Genomic DNA, 14,604 nt, shown 5'->3' on the forward strand with positions numbered 1-14,604 from the left:
TCGGTTCAATTGTTATCGCTCATTGGTTTTAGGTTGTATAACGGTAGTATTTCGAATTAAACGGATTGTAAACGGTGTATTTTTTAATTAATTATGGTTTAATTTTATGTATGCGTTTGCGTTCGCTTGTTTTCAGTTATCGGTTCTTCGATATTTGGAAGAAAACACAATTTTACTAGTGGTCGAGTTAGTAGGCCAGTTTGTGTTCGCACATCAACTACTCTGATAAGACCATCTCGTCCCCGATGTACCTTTTCAATGCGACCTAGTCGCCATTCGGTTGGGGTAAGGCATTCGTCCTGTATGATGACGCATTCGCCTGTACTGGGTTCCTTCTGGATCGTTTTCCATCGATACCTCTTATGGAGATCTTTAAGATAGTCCTCCTTCCATCTGTGGCTGAATTCATGATGGAGAATCTTGATTCTTTCCCGTCGATTTATTAAAGTGAGTGAGTCTCCTTCTGTCTCAGGTATGGCGAGAAGAGGAGCTCCTCTGAGGAAGTGTCCAGGTGTAAGAGCTGTGAAATCGGAGGGATCTTGCGAGAGTGGTGATATAGGTCTTGAATTTAATACGGCTTCGATACGAGTGAGTAGTGTAGTAAACTCCTCATAATTGAATTTATGATTACCAGCCGTTTTCTTTAAATGGGACTTAAAGCTTTTGACTGCTGATTCCCAAAGTCCGCCCATGTGTGGAGAACATGGAGGTATGAACTGCCAATCGATCCCTTGGGGTGCATATTTTTTAACTATTTCAGGGGAAACTTCTTTCATAAAGTTTATGAACTCCTTTTCGGTGGCTCTTTGAGCTCCGATAAAGTTTTTCCCATTGTCGCTCATAATCTTTGAGGGAAATCCGCGTCGTCCGACAAAGCGTGCGAATGCTGCGAGGAAAGCCGCAGTTGTCAGATCTGAACAAAGCTCGAGGTGTACTGCCTTTGTCGTAAAACATACAAAAACAGCCACATACCCTTTTCTAAATGTAGATGATCTTAACATTGAGGCCTTTATCTGGAAAGGTCCAGCAAAATCAACCCCAGTAATAGTAAAAGGTAGAGCATAATTGCAGCGTTCAGGTGGTAAAGCTGCCATGATCTGCGTACGCATTTTATGTTTGTACAAGGTACATTGTTTACACATAAAAATCGTCTTTTTAAGTTGTGGCTTTAGTCGCGGTATATAAAATTCTTGTCGGACCATTTGCTGCATCAAGCGGTGCTCACCATGTAGTGTAAGCTGGTGAAGGTATATTAGGAATAAATGAGTAAAACGGGATTTCTCTGGAATAATGATGGGATGTCGTTCGTTATAACTAAGGCTGGAGTTCGCCAATCTTCCATTTGCCCTTATTAATCCCTTAGAATCCAAGAATGGATTTAAGACGAGAAGTGAGCTTCCCTTTTCGAGAGGTCGCTTTTCGAGCAACTTTGACTTCTCTTTGCTGAAATAGCGAGTTTGTGTATATAATATTAGACTGACCTTGGCATGTTGCAAGTCGGAATGCGTAAGTTAGTTTAAGTCTTTGAATGAATTTGTGCATGTAAGCGACTACTCTAAGTGCTCTAGCAAATGACGAAAATCGGTGGAGAATATCATCCTCTTCTGGAGTGATATGAAAATTTTCAACTTTCCGGCGGTATTATATTACGAGCGGGAGACTTTGGCCAGAATTCTTGTGATTCTGTTAGCCATGTTGGACCATTCCACCAGAGTGTAGTGCTGGTGAGGTGCAGTGGCTTGCAACCTCTTGTCCCAAGATCCGCTGGGTTATCCGCACTTGCAGCATGTTGCCATTTTGCTGGGCCAACTAAGTCTAGAATTTGGGATATTCGGTTAGATACATAGGTCTTCCAGCAATAGGGTGGTTTTTCTAACCATGCTAAAACTATTTCTGAGTCTGACCAAAGATATGTTTTATGATCGGTTAATTTCAGATGGGTTTGAACTATTGAAATTAATTTTGCTAACAGAAGAGCACCATTCAGTTAAGCCGTGGCAGACTGAGTGTCTTCGAAGGTGCAACTTTGGCTTTGGCTACCAAGAGGTGTGCAGATATTTTGTTATCGTACTGTGTGCGTACGTAAACTGTTGCGCAATAAGCCTTTTCAGAGGCATCACAGAAACCGTGTAATTCTGTGTTAATGTTAGGGGTGAAATTTACCCATCGAGGGATTCGAATTTCTGATATAGTATGCAAATTGTTAGCAAATTGTACCCATTTCGCTAAACGTAAAGGTTTTACCTGTTCATCCCATTCAGTGCCATCTTGCCACAATTCTTGAATGAGGATTTTTGCTTGAATCATTATTGGCGAAAGCCATCCTGCGGGGTCGAAAAGTTTTGCCACCGAGGAAAGTATTTGGCGTTTTGTAATGGCGGACATTGCAGATATTGACTCAATTGTATATGAGAATTGATCTGTTATCGCATTCCATTGAATCCCTAGGGTTTTTGTTGTACTGGCCGTTTCAAATTTAAGGAAATTTGTATCTAATAAGTCTTCCTTTTTTATGTTTTTTATTATTTCGGGATGATTTGATGTAATTTTCTTTAAGGGGAATCCCGCTGAATTTAGTGCTTTGATCACTTGAGATAGTGATTCGCACGCTAAGGACAGACTGTGGCTACCTGATAGAATATCATCCACGTATGTTTGTGTTTGTAACACAGAAGTTGCTAGGGGCAAATTTGTTTCACACGTTTTTGCCACTTCATGCAGTGTCCTGATCGCCAAATAGGGTGCGCAATTGATGCCAAAGGTTACGGTTTTAAGTTTGTAGTCGCTGATTGGACTATTACCCGATTTGCGGAAGACTATACGCTGGAAATCTTGGTCATCTTTATGTACTAGGATTTGTCTGTACATTTTCTCTACATCCCCATTAAAAACGTATTTAAACATGCGCCAATTTAATATTAACAGCATGAGATCAGGTTGTAAGGTTGGCCCTGTGTATAGTACATCATTGAGTGATTTGCCTGAGCTCGTACACTTTGAGGCATTGAAAACCACTCGTACTTTTGTTGTAATTTTATCAGGTCTTTACCTTTAGATACTTTTTCACATGGTACAGCTTCTTCCATATGATTGAGGTCTAGATATTCGTCCATCACATTATCATATGCTGATTTAAGCTCACTTTTTTCTATCAGGCTTTTTTCCAGGCTTAGAAATTGCTGGACTGCTGATATTCTAGACTGGCCTAGAGCTATGGTTTCAGGAAAAGTTGGTTTGAATGGTAGTCGCACAACATAACGACCATGTTCGTTTCTTGTTGTTGTGGACTTGTAATAGGCTTCGCATGCCTGATCTTCTTCTGAAAGTTGAGTAGTCTGAGGTAATTCTTCTACTTCCCAGAATTTTTTGAGTTCATTATTTAAATATTCGTTGGAAATATTTTCAACTTCAGTTGTAAAAGAATTAATTTTTTCTGTGACTTGGCCACTTAATATCCACCCAAAGATTGTATTTTGGGCTAACAATTTATTGGATATTTTTTCTATACCTTCAAGAATTATTTGAGGTATTAAGTCACTACCTAACAACACATCGATTTGTGATGGGGTATGGCAGTTGGGGTCTGCTAATTTGAGATATGAGCATTTTTCCCATTGTTTTTTATTTACTTCACAGCTTGGAAGCAAATTTGTAAGTTGCGGTAGAACGATGGCTTGCGCATCTATTCTAATATCCGCATTTGGAGATACTATGGTAATTGGGCATATTTTGTTCGAATTTTGGATAATTCTTCCGCCCATTTCTGAAATTTGGAAATTTGAATTTTTGACAGGCAATTTTAGCCGATTTTGAGCTTTAGATGATATAAAGGATCTTTGAGAACCTTGATCTATTAATGCTCTTAATTTGAATAATTCTCCTCTATGTTCAATAGCGATGACCGCAGTGGGTAAAAGAATTTTGCTTTCATTCTCTGAATGAAGAGGTTGAATTTTTGCTGCTTTAGAGCAACATGGTTGTTCATCCCTTTTTTCGGGATTTGAGGTTTCGGGATTATCACTTTTGGTTGTAGTGACTAACCCGGTGGTTTTATGAAATTGATTTTGCTTCATGTTTTGAAAGTTCGTAATATGAAGCAGTGAGTGATGTCTTCGTTGACAGTACACACAAGTAAATTTGCTTTCACAGTCTTTTGTCGTATGAGCATTCGACAGACAGTTGATGCAAAGTTTATGTTGTCTGACAAGATTGTTTCTGTCAGAAACGGATAATTTTTTAAATTTCTCGCAAGATCTTATGATATGACCTCCCTTACAAATTTCACATAATGGTTGCCATTTATTTGTTTGATTTGTCACAAATGTTTGGCTTCTGTTAGCGTGTCTATTGTATTGCATATAATTGCTGGCTTGAGGTTTAAACAAGTTTTTACTTGAGTCATTTTGATGACTTTTTGGATTTATAATTTTTTTGTCTATTCGCTCAGCTATCTCGTATTGAGCAGTGAGGAATGTTTTCATCTGTTGCCAGGTGGGCATTATTTTTCTTTCCACTAGAGATTGTTCCCATCGTAGCAAAGCAGCATCAGGCAGTGTTTCTGCGCAAATGGTTACTATCATAGGGTCCCACGATTCTGTGGAGATATTTTGTGTTTTTAACACAGATAAACAATTGGTCACTGTAAGAGTATAAGTTTTGAAACTCCTGGCTAGTTTCTTGTTGAATTTTTGGCAAATGCAATAAAGTTTTTATTGGGTTTTCTATCATAACCCTTTCATTTTCGTACCTTTCGACTAGTGCTTCCCAAGCCAGCTTAAAATGTTCGTCATTTAAAGCGAATCGCTTGACGATACTGCCTGCTTCCCCTTTTGTTTTGTACCTTAGATGGTATAACTTTTGTGCTTGTGAGAGTTTAGGATGGTTTATATAGACGGCAGTGAACATGTCCCGGAAGGACGGCCATTGATCATAACATCCATTAAAAACTTCAGTATCACAAGCTGGTACTTTGAGATACATGCCTTTATCTAGGTCTTCTTTTGGTGTTGTAACTACTCTGGGAGGGGGAGTAGTGGCTCTACTTGGCCTTACTAAACTTATTTGTTCAGTGATCATTCCCTTTGTTAATTCATACTGATCGCGGCAGTTATCACACTTGGCTGTAGCCGAAGCTTTTGCGTTTTCTGGGAGTTCTGCGTCGTCAGTATCTAGTACTGTATCGTACGCTGCCAGAAGGCGAGCCCAGAGATTGTTCACACTTTCTAGTTTTATATTCAAAACTGATTCTATGATGTCAGTAATAGGGGAAGCTTGAAATCTTGTACAATATCTTATAAAACTGTCACTTTCAGTGATGAATCATTTTTGGAATTTCCAATAATTGAGGAGTTCTTGGTTTAACCTCTTTAGATTTATCAGATTGCATTTATTAAATTAAATTCGAAGCTTTGAGCTTAAAAATGTTTCGTTTGAAATACTACAATTGTAAAATTGGTAGTATTATAATAAAATATATAAACAATTCTTTGTAAATATTTCGTTTGAAGTAAAATTGTAAAATTGGAATTATTAAAAATTTTTGTAAAAAATGTTTGTAAATATTTCGTTTGAAATACAATTATAAAATTGGTATTGTGAAAAAAATGTGTAAAAAAATTTTTTTTTTTTGGTAAATATAATAAATTTTATTATAAATGAAACAGATTATGACTTTGCGAACGTGTATTCACCGCATACATCGATTAATTATTTGTTTCATACATATATGTATGTATTCGTATGTAATTATTTTTGTTAAATATGTCTGTTTTTTTTTTTTTGTTTTCGTTTTATTTTTTATTTTATTTTATTTTTTACCGTGTATCAAATTAATTTATCTCCGCTTCACTCGCGCTTAATTTGTATTTTTGTTATGTTTTTACGTTCTGTATCTTTTAAGAACGCGAAAGGACAGCCGTAATAAGCAAGAATGTTTGTATATTTATTTGCATACGTTTCTTTAACTTTTGTTGCAATTGTTGTATATATATATATACCCGTATATATGTTTATAAAAGTATGTGCAATATAGCAACAATGCTAAATGCACATAAATGTATATATGTATCTGTAACCGGTCGATGAGAGCCTGGAAAATATTATATATGTATATAATGTGTTATATTAAAAAGATTATAAGTATTTGTTCCCATATGTACATATGTATGTATCAAATGTTTTTATAAGGATCTCTCTAGTGAGAGATTGAGTACGGAAAGAGCATGAGCAAAAAGGTGAGTGTGATTGCGGTATAAATTTCGGCGGGAGACATGCAAATGTAAAGGTAAATACATATGTGCACATACATAAATTTTGCTTATTACCTTTTGTGGTTCTCTCTTTGCCTTTGCTTATGTTTAAAGCGTTCCTGCTTGTTGCTTTTTTTTTTTTTGTTTCTTTAGCCCAAGGGGTATCGCAAGAATTATTGCAAGTTATACTTGACTTAGGAAATTTGTTGCTGTTTTTTTTGGTATTTTATTTTGTGGTGTTGTGGTGTGTTTGGAAACACGAATTAAGCGAAAAGGCAGGTCGTTGAACCTTGGCGTTATTTAATTTATGTATGTACCACTTGATTATTTAATTACATAGGCATGTACACATATTTGTGTAATAGAATAAAAAATTCGGAAATATATGCACACATGTGTTGCACTTATTATTATATTTACATATGTATTTTCCTTATATTTTTTTTTCTTTATTTTTTTTTTGTTCGCCTTTGCTTATTAGTTGTACACGATCCTGCTTGTTGCTTATTAGCCCAAGTGGTATCGCTGGATAGTTGCAAGTTGGTATACTTGACTTTGTGAAATTTTAATTTTATTTTATTTTTTGAGTAATATGGCGGTGTGTTTGGAAACACAAAATAGGCTTATAGGCAGGTCAGTTATTTCGGTACATACACACATATACACCGAACTGTCTTACTGTATAATGTATATATATATATATTATCAAAACAGTTGGGTTTTTTATAGGTAACTGTATGCCGAAATATTTCTGTTACTTAAAGAAAAAAAATACGTACATATGTATATACATGCGTGCATAAAACTTCAATTTTCAAAAATTAAATTGGACTGGACTCACATTAATTTCCGCCAAGGGTCTTTGAGAGGGTGAGATACTTATTAATGCCAATGTTCCTCTTCATTCTCGCTCTCTGAGTTTAGTCTTTTTTTTTCCTTGTTCCGGCGTTATTGCTGTTTGTAGCATTCCTTCTCTCTGCTTTCCTGCTTGTTTCCTCTCCCGTGCTTAATGTTCTGTTCTTTCTTTTCCTTTATTCTCATTAAATCGCGCCCGCTTTTAGTTTTTACTGATTTTTAAGTTAGTTTGTTTAAATTTGTTTCGCGCCCGTTTATTATAAAATCGCGCCCGCTTTTAGTTTTTACAGAGTTTTAAGTTAGATTGTTTCAATTTGTTTCGCGGCCGTTTATTGTAATTTATTTTCACTGTTAATATGTATATATGTATGAGTATCTTGTACTCTGTATTTTTCTTTTCTTTTTTTTTTTTTTGTTTCTCTAGGTGCCTTTCAAGGAGGCTCGAAGGACCAATTGTTTAATTGCAAACCTTTTGTTCACTCGGATGTCGGTGATATACTCACTTGCACTTGCACCTTATAAGTTCACTAAAATCACAATTCGAAATTGGTTCAATATTTCTTTTTCAAAACGAATTCCTTTTATTTGTAATTCTTTATTTCTTTTTTCAATGCTTATCGATTGTTACACAATGTTATTTTCCTTACACAAAAATTATTGGAACTTTTGTTCAGTTAACAATTTGAAAATTCACTTGAAAGTTTTTAGTTCACTAGTGGTACGCAGCGTTGCGTTGACGAACGACTCGATGGCGAAAAAAAACCTTAGCAGTCACGGGTAAACGAAGAAAAAGCCCTCATTCCGATGTGAACAATTCTTTTGTATCGGTTGTGGGTGGTGAAAAAGGCGAAGTGTTGGTGTGTAGTGTGGTTGGTATGATGTGTAGATGTGGTTGTGTGGATGACATGTTGTGTTGTTTTGGGTTGTGTGACCTGTAGTATGTTGTGTGTGGATTTGTTGCGATGAGTGCTGCGAGGATGATTATGCGGCGTAGCAAAATATCGCACGACCGGATGTCTCATAAACAAGAAGGATATTTACCATGGAGTCACAGGGAATGATGACAACGACGCTAAGTTTGCTCCATTATTACTACAGATATTATTAAATCTCCAAGCATCATCCCACCTGAAACAAGTTCCATATGATAGTTATTGCCCTAGTGTCGAGTCATACTTATTTAAAAGATCGTGTAGCATATGTGGCCTATATTTTTCTTTATATTAAGCCACCAATCAACACAAACAATCACATAAAAAACAAATTCGTCCTCAAAGAATTGCGGTTGTACGTGCCCGAGAGATTCTCTGTTTAATGAATGATGACGATGCTTTATGGATGGAAGAAGACGATTTTGATACGAAAGATGTTCCTGACATCCAATTTTTTTTTTTTTTTTGGTTTTTGCGGGTGAGGGGGTGGAAAATGCCTTCCGAATCATCGGTGCTATCGTCACAGCAGCGGTATGTGTCACTTGCAGGTCACTAAAAACCCCCCCTCTAAGGAACCGTCGCCCACCCTGGGACCGCATTTGCATTACTTCAGGGTGGCGTTCCATTTTTCTCATTGAGAGATTTACATCTGCGCACCTGCGTCCAGGTCCCGCTTTTGCTGCGAAGCAAGATTGCTGGGAAATTATTGATAGTTTCCCAGTTTGCTTCACTCTCCAGCATCACGCTGACTAAATTGTCCGCGTTTATTGGGCCAAGCAGGTTTTCTACGGCGATGCGTTCTTGTCGCCAACGCACACATTCGAAGAAGGTGTGTTCAGCGTCGTCTTCTGTCGCGTCGTTATATAGGTATGATGGCTCTTCGACTTTTCCCATTCTGTGGAGGTACTTTTTGAAGTATCCGTGACCGGATAAAAGCTGGTTTGTGTAAAAATCGACTTCTCCGAATTTGCGGCTTGTCCCTAAGTCTAGATTTTTATTAGCCTGGCCGTCCATCTGCCGCGACTTTCGTTCTCCCATCTTTGTTGCCATGCTGTTATTGTATCTTTCCTTATTTGTTGTATTGCGCTCTTGTTATGTTCGGATGATTTCTTTAGCTCCCACAGCTTTTTCCTTTCGTATGCTAGTAGGTCGATTGGAGCATTGCCGCTTATAACTAATATTGCATCGCCGGATACTGTCCGGTAGGCTGATGCAACTCTGAGAGCTGCGGTGCGGTGCACCCTGGCCATTACCTTACGCCGGTTCTCCTTTTTAAGCGCGTCTGCCCAGATCTCGGCTCCGTATAATAAAACGCTGATTGTCGTCGACATTAGGAGCTTTCTCTTTTCTTGGCTGGGGCCTCCTATGTTGGCCATTAATCGGCTCAGTTGAGAGGTGATCTTCGCTGCCTTTCCTTCGGCGTGCTGGATTTGTACCCAGAAAGTTAGTCTGGGGTCCAGCCTTACGCCTAGGTAGTTTACTGCTCTTTGTGTCCTAAGAATGTCAGAAGTTGTGTGCATGTTTATCTCGAGAGGTATGTGCTTGTTTGTTAACAGTAGCAGCTCTGTTTTTTTCCGTAGCTAGCTGGAGGTTGTGGGTGTCAACCCATGTTTGCGTCCGTACCATGACCTGATTCAGCTTTCTTCGCGCTTCTTCTGTATCCCTTGCTGTGATGTCGTCCGCGTAGCCAATTAAATATGATTCGTCTGGCATTTCTAGTTTTAATATAGCGTCGTAGCTAATGTTCCATAAGTCTGGGCCTAGAATAGACCCTTGTGCTGCTCCTGACGTGACCGCTATCTGCCGTGACCCTTCTTTGGTTTCGTACAGCAGTTTTCTGTTGCTAAGGTAGCTCCGCACCACAGCCCTGAGGTAGTCCGGTATCTTGAAGCTTTTTTCGAGAGCGTCGTTCTAGCACCGTTGAAGGCGTTTCGGACATTTAGAGTCGCCAGTAATACTATTATTTTATATTTTTGCCATCTGCGCTGTGCTGCTTCTACGCTTTCAATGATGCATTTTATGGCTCTTATAGTTGATCTGCCGGGACTAAAGCCATGTTGTCTAGCGGACAGTCCTCCAGCTTCGTTAATAGCCGCTTCGAGTCTGGGTTTTATTAGGCTTTCATATAGCTTTCCCGCTATATCAAGCATGCATAGAGGACGGTATGCTGATGAGGAGTTGGGGTCTCCTTTTCCCTTACTGATTAGTACCAGCCGTTGCTTTTTCCATGGTTCAGGAAATATCCCTGTTTCAAGGCAGGCGTTATACATGTTTAGTAGTACTGCCGGGCGCTCTGCTGCGATTATTTTGAGGATTTCTGCTGGGATCCCGTCCGGGCCAGGTGATTTGTTGGCCTTGAGCTTACCAGTGGCTAGCTGCAGCTCTTCAAGGGTGTAGTGGGGGATTTGCGCACATCTTAATATTTGTTCTGGATCACTAGCCCTGCTTTCGTGTGTGGGGAATAGTGCGTCCACGATGTGATCCATTTTGACAGCGGTTAAGTCAGGTGGTTTTGCTCGAGCGCCTAGTTTCTTCATAACTACTTTATATCCGAGTCCCCAGGGGTTTCTGTTTATATCCTCGCGTAGTTCCTCCCATTTTTTCTTTTTGCTGTCGTCGATGGCGTGCTTCAGCTCCTTTTTTGCTGATTTATATTGCTCGGCTTCTTCGGGTGCGGCTCCTCTGCGTCTGGATCTCGTGTAGGTTCTGCGAAGGCGGAGATATGCGCGCCTGAGTTGGGCGACATTTTCCGTCCACCAGTAGACTGCTGCCTTATGTTTGCTGTGGGAAGCCTTGGGCATTGATTTTTTACAGGCTCTTGTTATGTTAAGCATTGTGTGCTCGACAATTTTTCTTGCATTTTTTGGTCGTCTATTGCGGAGATCAATTTCGAAGTATTTAGCTTTGAAATGTTCCACTTCCGTGTTGCTGTCTTTTTCTTGCGCTGGTTAGCGTTTGTTCCTGTATCAATAGTGAAGGAAATGTACTGGTGATCGCTGCCAGTGTAGTCCTCCAGGACTTTCCATTTCTTTATTGAGCCTGCCAAGCGTTCTGATGATAGAGTGATGTCTGGTGTAGTTTCCTCGCATCCCGGTCTTCTAAACGTGGTTGCGTTTCCCGTGTTGAGCACTATTAGGCTTAGCCGCGCACCCATTTCTAGAATGCGCTTTCCTCTCGAGTCCGTGTGTGGCATACCCCACTCTACTGCTTTGGAATTTATGTCTCCGGCGATAATTAGTTGACCTTCCATTGACCTGGCTGTGTCCTCAATGTTGTCGAGCTTTTCTTGGAATTCCTGCTTGTTCAAAATGTGACAACTTGTGACAAGGAGGGGGGGAGGGGTTAAAAAGTCCTTAAATTTGTGTGACGTAATTTATATATGGCCCCTTATCACTTTTCACTGCATAGTAAGATGGTATTTCATCAGCAGGTACGAAAGCAAGAACCTTTAGTTGCCTATTTTTAAGAGAGAACTCTTCATTTCTTCCATATTTCTTTTGAAGCCCTTCTTTTTGTATACGCCTCTAAATAATTTGGCCGAAATGAAAAAAAAACAGCTTTTGTATTTAACGTCTGGGAAAAAGTTTTTAAAGGATTTGACGCTGGCTTTTCAAGATCGGTTAAAATTATTTTCGGATTTAAGGAAATGTTATTATTACATGCGAAATTCATCAATTCATACAAAAATTCGTCATAGCATTTTTCACTTTTTTTGTCATTATGCAATAAACAAGCGGTACAATTTCACTGCATGTGTTTGTACCTATACGGCCGTGAATTGTAAACAGTTGCCTCATGAAGGATGGAACAACTTTGAATGTGCCGTCCATTATCCATATACTACTTTTTGTAAGTAAGCGGACGTTCTCTACAGTTTCCAATAAAACTATACATTGATTTCCGATCTTTTTTAATAAAACTGTCTGCAAATGACACGGAATCTCCAAATCTTTTACACATTTTGGTTGTCTTAACTGTAGCTTCTGTCTTGCCTTATTGATTTGTTGATTTTAAGCGTATGGTGTGGGTAAATATTTCCGCGAACTTTTGTTACATCGATCCGTAGCTCTTGCAATAATTTGGCACGGTTTTTCTAAAAAGTTAGTTGCATCATCCTTTAGTGATGTACATATTTGTTTTTATGTCGTCCGTCTGGTATGCCCTTGGATCATGGCTATGTTCTGTTGCACTTTTTATTAGTTCGTGTAACCCAATAGCTTTTAATATTGTTGTCACCCCTTCTTTGCATAAAAATTATATTTTTTTATGGCAAATCTAATATAAGCGGTTATCGCGTTTTTTTTATCAATATTATATAGATAACCATTAAGGGGGTATTCTAATCTAGAAATTTGAAAAAAAAAATCGAAAATTTTTTTTTTTCATATTTCGATAGTTTTGATATTCAAAAATATCTCTCTAAAAGAATTTTGCAAAACTCAAATTATTTTCAAAGTTATAGCCATTTTAGTGAGCGAATATCGTACAACGGTTAAGCGAATATCGTATAACGTAAAATTTTAATCGCGTTTTTCTCGAAACTACTATTTTCAACACTTCTGACATGATTTCTCAAGTTCTAATGAACCGATTAACTTGAAATTTGGTGTGGACCTTCTTTATATATCTCTCTATGGTTGGAACTAGGATTATTAAAAAATTTTCATTTTTACTATTTTTAAAAAAACATGATCTTTGCCAAAAAACGGGCAAAAAATTCAAACAGTCGCCATTTACTTGAATTTTTTTTTTGTATTTATCCTAGTTCAGACGATAGCGGCATTTGTACTGATTAAAAATTTTTTTATATTTTTTTTTCGGTTCACCCAAAGTGTGGATTCGTGTCAGGAAGGGCGCCCCCTTATTTTCAACCCCCGCCACGCCACCACGCCGCAATTAATCAAATTATCACAATATTTTTTTTATATTTTTTTTTGCATTCTTAAAATATCAATAAATATCTGATAGAAAAATGTTCTTAGTTTTTTTTTTATTGGACTTTAAAAAATGCCGTTAAATAGCATTTCTAGACTAGAATACCCCTTAAGAGAACGTTTGGTGCCACCTTTGAGCTCTTTTTATGGAATTTTACATCACTTTGGCCAGAACTTCCGGCGATAGGTCCTCACATTCTTGACGGATATTGCCTTTAAGAGCTGCAAGAGTCTGAGGCTTGTTGACATAAACCCGCGACTTCAAAAAGCCCCACAAATGTTCGCTTTCGCGAATTCAAATCATATAATCACTTATCAATAATAACATGTGCGCGCTGCTCATATGTACATACATAAATATGTGCGTATGACATTGGCACAAATACAACATATGTACATACTTACATATATGCGTTCACATGTAGATATGTCACCCGCAAAAACTACAAACATTGCTTTACAAAAACAACAATCGTTTGAAATAGCATCAGCAGCGTCACAAGTCAATATGGCAGCCAAATATGTAGTCGCACGCAGCTTTCGCATCTCCGCTGTCAAGATCAACCAATGGCCGTAACTGGCGTCTTGTCAAAGAGTCAAGTGCTGAACACATTGAGTGCGACAGACTGTTCTGTCAAATATTAAAATACACACGTTCTTATGGACACAGTTATGTAGTTGTGCAGCTGCCTCAATAACTGTGTCCCTAAGAACGTGTATATTCTAATATTTGACAGAACAGTCTGTCGCACTCAATGTGTTCAGCACTAGTGTGATGATAGAAAATCTAAGCTGTGCCGAAAAAAATAAACGAATGGCCGCCTGTTGACCGCTTCCCTTGCCGCTGTAACAGCTTCGTCTACAAACTAGCTTAAATATGTATGCATATGTATGAGCTTGCATACATATCGACGCAGATTTTTGCGAGTGACGGAAAAATATTTTAGACAAATATTATAAATCGACAACTCCTATGTTGCCACTTTTCTCACTTCTTTCTGTGAAGAATCATCAGAAAGTTGTTCAATTTATGATTTTTAGCTTTTGTCATCGTCGCGAAAAGACGCTTGTTGGCAAAGGCATGCTCGGGGAGATGTTACGGCGTCTGTTTTTAAGAAAGAAGCGAGGTCGTTTGTGGAATATGCGCCTGCGGTTATGAATGAAATCGTTTTTGTTGTAAAATTTACTACATTTGGGCTTCGCCAATTCGCCTGTCATATTGACTTGTGATGCTTCTGCTATTTAGACAATTGTTTTTGTAGAACAATGCTTCAATTTTTTGTGGTGACATATTCACATGTGTACGCATATGTATGTTTGTATGCTTGTGCATTATTTGTTCGGAAGTGTATACAAATATACATATAAGTATATATGAATATATGAACATGCAGATCAATGCGCGCACATGTAATATATTGATAAGTGATAAAATCATGATATGAATTTCTGAACGCGCACATGCGTATACATGCAATCATATGAGCAGATAAGATTAATATGATAGACGATGTATTTATACATATGTATGTATATTGTTGTGATAAATTCAATTTCTATTACTAAGAAATAATTGGTTGAAAGCTAACATGAAGCATGAAAATATCACAAAGCTGTTGTTGGGAGTATCATAAG

The sequence above is a fragment of the Bactrocera dorsalis genome, chromosome 1 (genome assembly GCF_023373825.1).
Source record: "Bactrocera dorsalis isolate Fly_Bdor chromosome 1, ASM2337382v1, whole genome shotgun sequence".
Taxonomy (NCBI): Eukaryota; Metazoa; Arthropoda; class Insecta; order Diptera; family Tephritidae; genus Bactrocera; species Bactrocera dorsalis.